Genomic DNA, 9,742 nt, shown 5'->3' with positions numbered 1-9,742 from the left:
AACTAAACTTGAGAGAGAGCTTCTTGATCTTTTTCTTGAGTGTGTGTTGGAGTAGAGCGAAGGGACCTCCATTTATAGGCTGCCAATGACGGTTGTGATGGTCGGAATATTCCGAAATACCCGCAACCGTCATTGGGGAGCAATCCTGGACGTCCATGTGAAAGGAGGCGATCACCGGCGCTGGTGGGGGTTCAGCCGAACCCTAGCCTGGCCCAATCAACCCACAAATTTGCAGGTGCGTTGTGTGATGACTCCTCGGTCCAGTAGTGTAGTGGTTGGGCCCATTTGATGTTATTTTACTGGATTTGTAAGCCCATCACCCATAAGTCTACCTCTCGACGGATTTCGATTGATTGTTCGGTTAATTTCCATCGATTCTCCTCCAATTATGTAAAGTTCTCTGCAACCAAATAAAATTCCAAGTACAAGTGGAGATAGATTATTCTTAAAGAAAATATGCATAAAAGCATAGCTAGTTCTCCTTTATTTTGGATATATTGACGGTCGAAATTGGTGTATAACAACAGTCAAGAAGCGTGTCGGTGCAAGAGGGGACCTCATCAGCTGGGTCAGTGTGACAAGGTCAGCGCACGAGCACCTCGTCCGAGTAGTCTTGGCCTGGAGGAAGCAATCTATCCGGCTTGTACTAGGCGCGTCGGCGGCTTTCCTCTGGGTCGGCCTCATGGATCAAGGCCCTCTCCCCGTCGCGCTGGTGCCGACGCTTGTCCATGACATTGCGGAGGTTAGCATTTACCCGTCAGTTGGTCTCGATCTTTTCTCACAGGTCGCTGGAGTGCACAGTTGTCACGTCCCAAAACGACCCTAAAATATATCCTTTAAATTATGCCTAGAATAATTAAAATTCAAGTGAAAGCCTCCAAAATTAAAATGTGCAAAGTTAAAAGTCAAGCAAGGTTGGAGGATTTTTTTATATTTCCTAAAAGCCTAAAAGGTGTAAATAAATTTTAGTGGAATTTTCAGAGCACAAATAATAATTATCAAGAAATAAACAAAGTTAAAATGATTTTATAAAAAGAAAAAAACCCTAAAACCCCCTTCCTTTCGCTTGGGCCCAACTCCCTCCCCCTCTCTCTCCTCTCCCCGCGGCCCACTCGGCCTCCCCCACCCTCCCCACGCGCGCGCCGCTGATGGGCGGGCCTGCCCGCCAGCCTCGCTGACGGGTGGGGCCCACCCATCATCCTCCTCCTCCCGCCACTCCGCCCCGCCCGCGTCTAGTGCCGCCGCCGCCGCCGAATCCGCCGCCCTCCCGCACCCCCATTCAAAATTGAATGGGGGAATTATTTCCCCCGATTCCCTCCTCCTTTCTCCCATTTTCCCCTCTCTCTCCCTCGGATTCGCTTGGAAACCCCTCCCCTAATCTCGCCGGCGCCATTGAAGGCAGCCGGGTCTCCCACGCCCGTTTCCCCCTCCTCCGGCCGCCCTCTCTCGTCCCCGATCCCATACAAACCCTCCCCGTACCTCCCTTGTCCGTTTCCGCCGTTTGCCGCCCAGCCTCCCCATCGGAATCGAGCCCGCGCCGTCGCCCTCTCTCTCCGCCGTCGCCGCCGTGCTCCAGCCGCCCTCCGTCGCTGCCTCGGACTTCCTCCCGCCTCGGCGCCGCCGCCGACGTCGTCCACCACCACGCCGAGCCCGTCGACCGCCGGAACGCCGCCGTCCCCGTTGACCCGAGCCGCGCCACCACCTCCCTCCGCTCCGGCCGCCTCCTTCGTCGCCGCCATCACCCGGGATGAGCTGAGGACCACCGCCTCTTTTCCCCCTTCCCTTCCCCTCTCGGTCGCCGCTCCGCTGCGCCGATGGTCGCCGGCGGCAACCATCGGGGCACGGGCGCCGCCTCCCGCCGGCCGCGCCGACGTGGCCGCCTCTGGGCGCGCCGTGTGGGGCCCGGCCGTCAGCTGCCCGGCCCCTCGGGTGCGGCTGATGCGTGGGGCCCACGGCGCCGGCCGGTGTGAGCCCGGGTGCACCCGGTCCACCGTGGACCGTGAGGCTGCCATGTGGGCCCCACTTCTATGGACCCGATCCACGCGCACCTCCCCTCGGCTGACCCAATAAACCCCTTTTTAAATTAAAATTTAAATGAAGAAATTCACAAATATTCACTTAAAGAGCATATAAACTTCAAATGGCCATAACTTGGTCATTTGAACTCGGAATTGGACCATTCAAGTCTCTAATTTTTCCTTAAGAAGTCAAGAACCCGTTTTTGTGCTTTGTTTCTGCTGGTTATATGGAGTTTATTAGAGTAAAAGCCTTTTTCTTTCTGTTGGTCGTGTAGACGCTGCAGCTTCGGAAGATCTGCTCTACGTGGAGATTGAAGCCGACGTTTGGGAAAGCGAGCAAGGCAAGTCACATCTCCTTTGAACATATTGTGTCCCATGCTTTAAAATTATTTTGTTTTAAATTAATGCATTATCGCTTTATTTAAATTCCCGCGTTATCACTGTTTTATTTAGCCATGCCTATTTACCATTGTTATGACCTTATTATTATTTGTAACATACCCAAGCCTGTAAACCTGAGAACTAAATTTAATTTAAATGCATCATGTGGTTGTGGAGTGATTTTAATTGTTTTTGGATCTTAATCATCTCATCATATGCATCTTGATAGGCCTAGAGTCACAAAAACAATTAATCTGGTAATTATATGCATCCAAAACTTCCACAAAAGTTCTCAAAAAAAAAAACCTTGATATGTCAGAAATCAACCCACAATTTTTCAGAGTTTTTCAGTAAGGTTTGCTAACTTGTTGATCTCCTTTAATCTGTCTAGAATCCTGAAAAGAACTGCTTAGCAGATTCAAACTTGCTCTCTCTGTAAAATTTATTTCAAAACCTCTTTTTGAAGTTTGGTTTCAGCCAAAGTCTCCTACTAACTTTCTTCTAACACCCTGAGGAGTGGCACACCCTGGATCACTCTCTAACCCTTTCTTCTCTCCCTCCAAAAATCCAATCAGCTGCTAACTGCACTGTCAACTGCTGCTAACCAACACTGTCAATACATATTCATCACTCCATCAAACCTAAACCAGAGACTTCTAACCCAATCCACTTCAGCACATTTACTCTGCACATCACCCCTGACCAAGAGGATATCTAGCCCAGATTTCTTGCTGCACAAAATCCACCTTGAATCCCCTCCAAAGATCCTTGGCAGGCAACCCTCTTTGACTTAGCCTCCAAGGCTATATTTGAATTTCTTTCACTGACAGTGGGCCCCACACCCTCTGGGACCCACATGACAGCCTCCCACTCTCCCCTCACAGCATCCACTGTGCCCCATGCCCAATGGATGCCCAAGGAACACAATGAAAGCACCAGCCACCTCTCTCTCACTCCCCCACTCCACTCTTCCTTATATCCTAAGCCAAAGCACCAGAAGCAACAGCACACTCCCCACATCGTGTTCCAAGTCCAAGAAAACACACCCCACGCACAGAATGCCCAGAGCTCGGCCGTCTTACCCGGCTCCGGCGACTTGGCCGTCGTCGCCGTGCATCCCCGGTGAGTCCCTCTCTCTTCCCTCCTATGGAACGTGACCTACGCATCACGCCGAGCACACCCGTACCCCTTTTTCCCTAGGACCAATCTGTCGAGCACGTGGTGGGTGTCACCGTCCTCGCCGCCGGCCACCCGAACCGCCGACGCCGCTCCGGCCGCCGTTCCTCACCACCGAAGCAACACCAAGCTCCGGTGAGTTTCCGTCGGATTCCTCGTGCATGCACCCTCTGTGGCTCATCTCTAACACCACCGTACTCTCGAAGTTGCAGTTCGTGCCTTGAGTCGACCCGGCGACGTCGACGCTGGAGTTTTGCCGCCGTTGGCCAACAACCACCACCTCCGCCGCTCCCTGGACCTCGCTGCCTCCGTTTCTCTGCTTGGTGAGCACCCTGGTACCATATGAGAGCACATGCACTAACCCTTTGCACTAACCAAGCCTCTGCATGCACATGCATGGGCATACCGAGACACACCGCCAATGTAGCTCATGTTCCATGGGCTACAGACTACCATTTCCCTCACCACCACCACTCACGGATGCGCAAGAACGTCCTCTACATTTTCTCTTTTGTGTTCGAACCGATTCGATCCACCGATCGCCGCCGGTGAGCCGTAGACCGAGCTCAGCCATGGCTGCTCCCGATGTGAGCTAGCTGGGGACTTCATTTCTTGAATTTGATCGACACTATGATCCAATCTGAAAACTGCCATGACTCATATTACTATAGCAGAACCTTGATGGAAATAAACAAAAGAATAAGGACTCTTAATAAAGTTTATTGTCCAGGTGGCAGAAGAAGTACGGGTTGATTCCCCCAACTTCCGAGGGCCTCTGTGCAAATCTCTTTTCACTGACCTGTGGACCCGGCTGGAATTCAATTTCGAAAATTGATTTCTATTTTGGTTTAAAACAGAGAATGAGCAGAAATTCTAAAATTTGTAGAAACTTCATTTTAACTTCAAATATTGTGAAACCAGTTTTATTAGATCCATAGAGCTGTGAGCTATTTTACAAAAATATAAAACTGGGTACTTTCTGTACAAACTTTTCCTTTATTTTTGTTTTGCCATAATGTTGCCTAGAACTTGTTAAATCCATAACAAATTGAATATAGCTATAAAAATTGTGAAACCACTTCTGTTAACTTTCTAAAATCATGCTCTGTAACTTTGTAAAAGTAATTTCTTCACTTCTGTACAAAAATGTTGCTTAATAAAACTTAGCCCTTTTTAAACCTTTTTAATTGTAAAATGCATATCTCTGTAAATAAAAAGTGACAAAATAAAAATTCCTTCACCAGAGACCACCTAAGACCAGCACACACTCACTGCATAAGTTTCATGCATTTTCATGCATTTTGGTTTTTATGCATTTTTGTATTTATCGTATACGCGTATTTTCTATAGAGGAAGAATACATCGAAGAAGAAGAGGGTGAGTTTGTTGACGAGCAGGTTCAGGAGTTTGCAAACGAAGGCAAGTTTGCACCTCCTTTGATCACATTGATCCTATGTTTTATTGGGCTAAATGATTCTATTGCAAACATGCATACGTTAGCTAGTATTACTTTTGGTAAAAAAATATATAAATGTGGGAATGGTAGATATGACCTAATTGCTGCATAATCCACCTTGAAATATTGAATCCTTGCTGGTTGTAACCATAGAGTGCTTTTGAATACAATTATTGTGTTCTTTGGGATTATACTATGCTTATATTGCCGCTATATGCTTATATTCGGTTACCGCCTTGCAAATTACTCGTTTTGATAAATGTTATATGTGAAAATGGTTATTTTGATGTTGCTGGACAGAAATTTAAATGAGTGAGTATTGTGAACTGAAAATGGAGATAACTTGTTTTTAGACTTGGGTGGCGAGTGGTGTACGTATGGTGGTAGTTGTACACCGATAGGGGGAGCGTTCGCCCGGGTCGATTAAGGACCCCACTCTATGTCACCAACTAATGAAAACAGTACAAACCACATGTGCTAAGTATGGGCTGGCCTCAACCTATTAAGTTGTTTAGAGTTTAGCCTTGCATCTTGGTAGGCCGAAGGGTATGGGTTACCGGGTTTTGGTAACTTATCGGAACTTCCTATGGTTTGTGATATGATGAAATTGATTAATGATATGTGGTATGTGATGATTTTAGCGGGTAGTCTCTCCAATACAACGGTGTCGTGCCTCGTGAGGGATTCCAGGCTAGGTTCCTTACGGCGCTAGGTTAAAGCGTGGGCCCGCTACCTAGTGGCGCTACCTTGCTAGTAGCATGGGTAAAATACACATCGTGCTGGTGCAAGGCTAGACAATAAACATTGTAATGGTTCCGTTATGACCTCTAGATCACACTCAATGTGTAGAGTGTGGTGATACCGACGGGTATCGGAAAAACTAGAGTGATCCATATCATGTGGGCTTAAAAGTTGTACAAACTCTGCAGAGTCTAAAACTAATCGATTAGCCGTGCTCACGGTCATGAGCGGCATGGTGAAGTGTCATGAGTATAATTTGTGATTTTGATAAACTCTTGTGAACCTGGAAAATGGTTGGAATGTTTTGTTTTTGAACTTGGGTAAAGTTCCGTGAATGGTGATGAGATGATGGAGAGTGGTGATGATCTACCTCGAGGGGTAGATGTGTGTTATTTATTCATTCACATTACAAGTTTTACTTACTCTATACTATTGTTATAAAATTCCATTGCGAAACATGTTGTGAACTAAAGTTGGCATTTATGCAAATTAACCTATACACAGCTTATCCTTGAATATGGCCAACATGTAGTATGCTAGGATTGTTTCCAACTTGCCAGTACATTAATTTGATTAATGTACTGATTTCTTGCTTTCTTTTACTTGTTTATGCTCAGACCCTGCTGCAGATAATGACTGTTTGGATGAGGAGTTTGATGCAGCTTGTGATGTTGTAGATTTCCAGGATGGTTCTAACTAGGGATTTACCCTAGTCGGTTTGCCTATGGGCTTTTGGGTAGCACGCTTACCGCATGAACCAATATTTATGGCTTGTCGCCAAGTACTACTTAGAACCTTATTAAGATTATTTATGCTTATTGCTTAGAACCACTCATTATTTGGATATCATGCTTGAGATGATTTATGTGAGACTATGTTGCATTCCTGGGCAACTAGTCCCACATGAGGATGGGTTTGAAATGGTTGAGATAACTGGGGAATATGCCTTTGTTGAGATCGAGTCTCTAGGGTACGCTTTTGGTCGCCACCATCGAGTGGTTGACGGGCGTATGACATAGATGACTGCTGTGGCTATTCCAATGGTTGTGTCTTCTATTTCATATCCGATGGCTTAGAGCCTATGTAGTGCACTCTTCAAGACATGTCGGGGTCTGCGATGAGGTTGGATGGTTACCGTATTTATTTGGGTTTTATTTGAGACCCCATCCATCCAGATATTTCGCGCTGACATGCCTTGGAGCGTTGCACCACCTAGGCTTTGGGACGTCCTCACATTATTGTTATTGTTTTTATTGCCTAGAGTAACCAAAACCCTGCTGGTGGGTACTGTTTTACGGTCTCACTAGTACCAAGTTTAGGTAGATGCTTCGCCATTTAAATTAAACAAACTTTAGGTGGTTTTATAACTCTAGACTTTGGGAGTCCTCATATCATTTGGACATTATGGAATGGTTGGCTTATGTGGAATTGGACACAAACCTTCCCCTCTATTCAAAACCCCCAAAATGGTTTTAGGCTGGGCTCGAGGTGCATGGTTTTGATAGTAGCACATCGGCCACTATAAGGATCGGTCTTCGGGCCTTTGTTGCAAAGCACTATCGTACTTCCACATGGGGCCACTATAAGGATCGGTCTTCGGGCCTCTGTTGGAAAGCACTACCGTACTTTCACATGTCTAGTGGGTATGGCGTAGTTTGTGGCTCAGTCTAGTCATGGGCAAAAGTACGCGGATAGGGATGGACGAAGTCGGGGCTCGATGGACATCTCTAGGACAAATGAAGGCTACACGAGCTGTGCCCCGGTAGTCGAGATGTCATGGTACAGGGCCGGTGTCCTGCTGCAAGGGGCTCAACCTTGGTTACCTGTCCCGGGATTCTGGCCGTAGCCAGGGTTGGGTCGGTACTCTTGTTTATGGCTAGGATGGGTCGGGAACTATGTCACGCCTTCTGTCCGTATGACGTGGTGGTATGTGGCATGTGGTTATACGTGAGGAAGACGTGTCTTGTGGATGTACACCTCTTATGAGAGTATAATCTATTCGAATAGCCGCGCCCTCGGTTATGGGTAAGTCTAGCAATGTACCCAAGTTAGTGGTATATTTCTTAAAACTTGCTTAACAACTAAAATGTGAAATGTTTGGCCTGGGTTGGCTTGGGATGAGCTGGGACCTGGGTCTGGTTGCTAGTTCGGTCTGAATCATCATATGCCTTGGGTTAAGGCAAGTTCGTGTGGGTTCACGGCCTTGATTAATAACACTGTGTAGCTCTAGGATCGTCTTTACAAAATGGCCCTAAGCAACTAAATGTCTTCTAAATGCTATTTACTGCAAATCCTAACCCCTATATTATAATCCCCTGTAATCCTTTGCATTTATTCTACATTTGTGGGTGTGTCTTGCTGAGTACGGTGGTTGTACTCAATCTTGCTAAATTTTCCCCCAACCCAGAAGAGGAGTTCCTGGAGGATGAAGGCTTTGGTGTCTAGCTCATGCCTGCCGTCAAGCGCCTGTGGTCGTCGCCCTAGTCTTCCGTTGTTTTCTCGTTTATCTTCGAGTGTGCTGGGCCTTCGTCGCCCATGTAATAAATTAACTATTTACGCTTCCGCTTGTTAAACTCTGAATTCTATCAACTTTTGGTGTACCTTGCCTCCTGGGACAAGGAATAATACACGCATGTATGAAATGCCTGTTGGGTTAATTCCGGTCGTGACAACAATTGACAACGAGCTAGCAGTGTGAGAGTGTTGTTGATGGGGAGGCTGGCTGTCCGGCTAACGGGATGCCCACTGTTGACAATCGTTATCCACCAATTTTGACCGTCAATATTACCCAATTAATAGATTAGCTATGCTTGCAATGCATAATTTCCAAATAAAATATCTACTTCCACTATATGCTATGCTACTAACATATATGCATGAGAAGCATTCATAAATGGAGCATAATCGACGGAACATAACCGAACAATTAATCGAAATCCGTAAAGAGGCAGACTTATGGGTGGATGGGCCTGTAAACCCATTAAAATAATATCAATTGGGTCCAACCACTACACTGCTGGGCTGAGGAATCAATGAGGAGTGCACCTGCCGATTTGTGGGCCAAATGGGCCAGTCTAGGGTTCGACCAAACCCTGATCTCAACCGTTGGCTCTCTCCTTTGGCGTGGACAATCCAGATGCCTCCCCAATGACGGTTGCGGGGTATTTTCGACCTTTCCAGCTATTGTAATCATCATTGGGAGGCTATATAAGGACCTCACCTCACTCCATTAACTCACACCTTGATGCATCAAGTCCAAGAAGCTCTCTCTTAGCTTATATTTCGTCTTTAGTTATAATGGAGTAGAAATAGTAGAGTTCCAAAGTTCTCCATGTCTTTCCGAAGGAATCGGGTATGTCTTTAGTAGTTTACTCTTCCTTTGTAAGACTTGATTATATAATGAAATACTCTTCTTTATATAGTTGTAGTATTATGCTATATTTATATAGTTTAATTACTTGCTTTGGTATAAATTTGATATGTGTCAATCGTATGGGTAGCTTACTAGAGATACGCATTGGTATTGGTTTAATGTCCGAGTACTTGGTTGCTCTATGTCGGATGCATGGATGTAGAGTAGTATTTTGTAATGTAAGCGCGGTGCTTAGATTATTAGATACCATTAATTGGGGTTATATGTCACGGGTCAATAGAGGTGGGCCGCTAATGGTGATAGCTCAGTACGGGTATTCCTCCACGTTCGTATATAATCGTAAGACATTTTCCTGGTGTGGGTACTCCTCCGTATTCATTACCGGTCGGATGGCCATGACGGGTTGTCGTAAGGAACTCGGCAATCAGGGGTGGTCTCTCAATATACCAGGAGGGCGTAGTTAGGGGGTATTGGCTGTATGATTAGTGCATAGTAAATGTATACTAGACAACTTTATACTGAAGTATAGATAGGATTCTTTGCTAGTTTCTTTCTACTATACTAAGCTTATTCATTTAGTATGAGAGTAGCCCTTCT

This window comes from Oryza sativa, chromosome 10 (assembly GCF_034140825.1).
Source record: "Oryza sativa Japonica Group chromosome 10, ASM3414082v1".
In the NCBI taxonomy this organism is placed as follows: domain Eukaryota; kingdom Viridiplantae; phylum Streptophyta; class Magnoliopsida; order Poales; family Poaceae; genus Oryza; species Oryza sativa.
The sequence above is the reverse complement of the archived record's forward strand: the minus strand, read 5'-3'. Positions refer to the sequence as shown.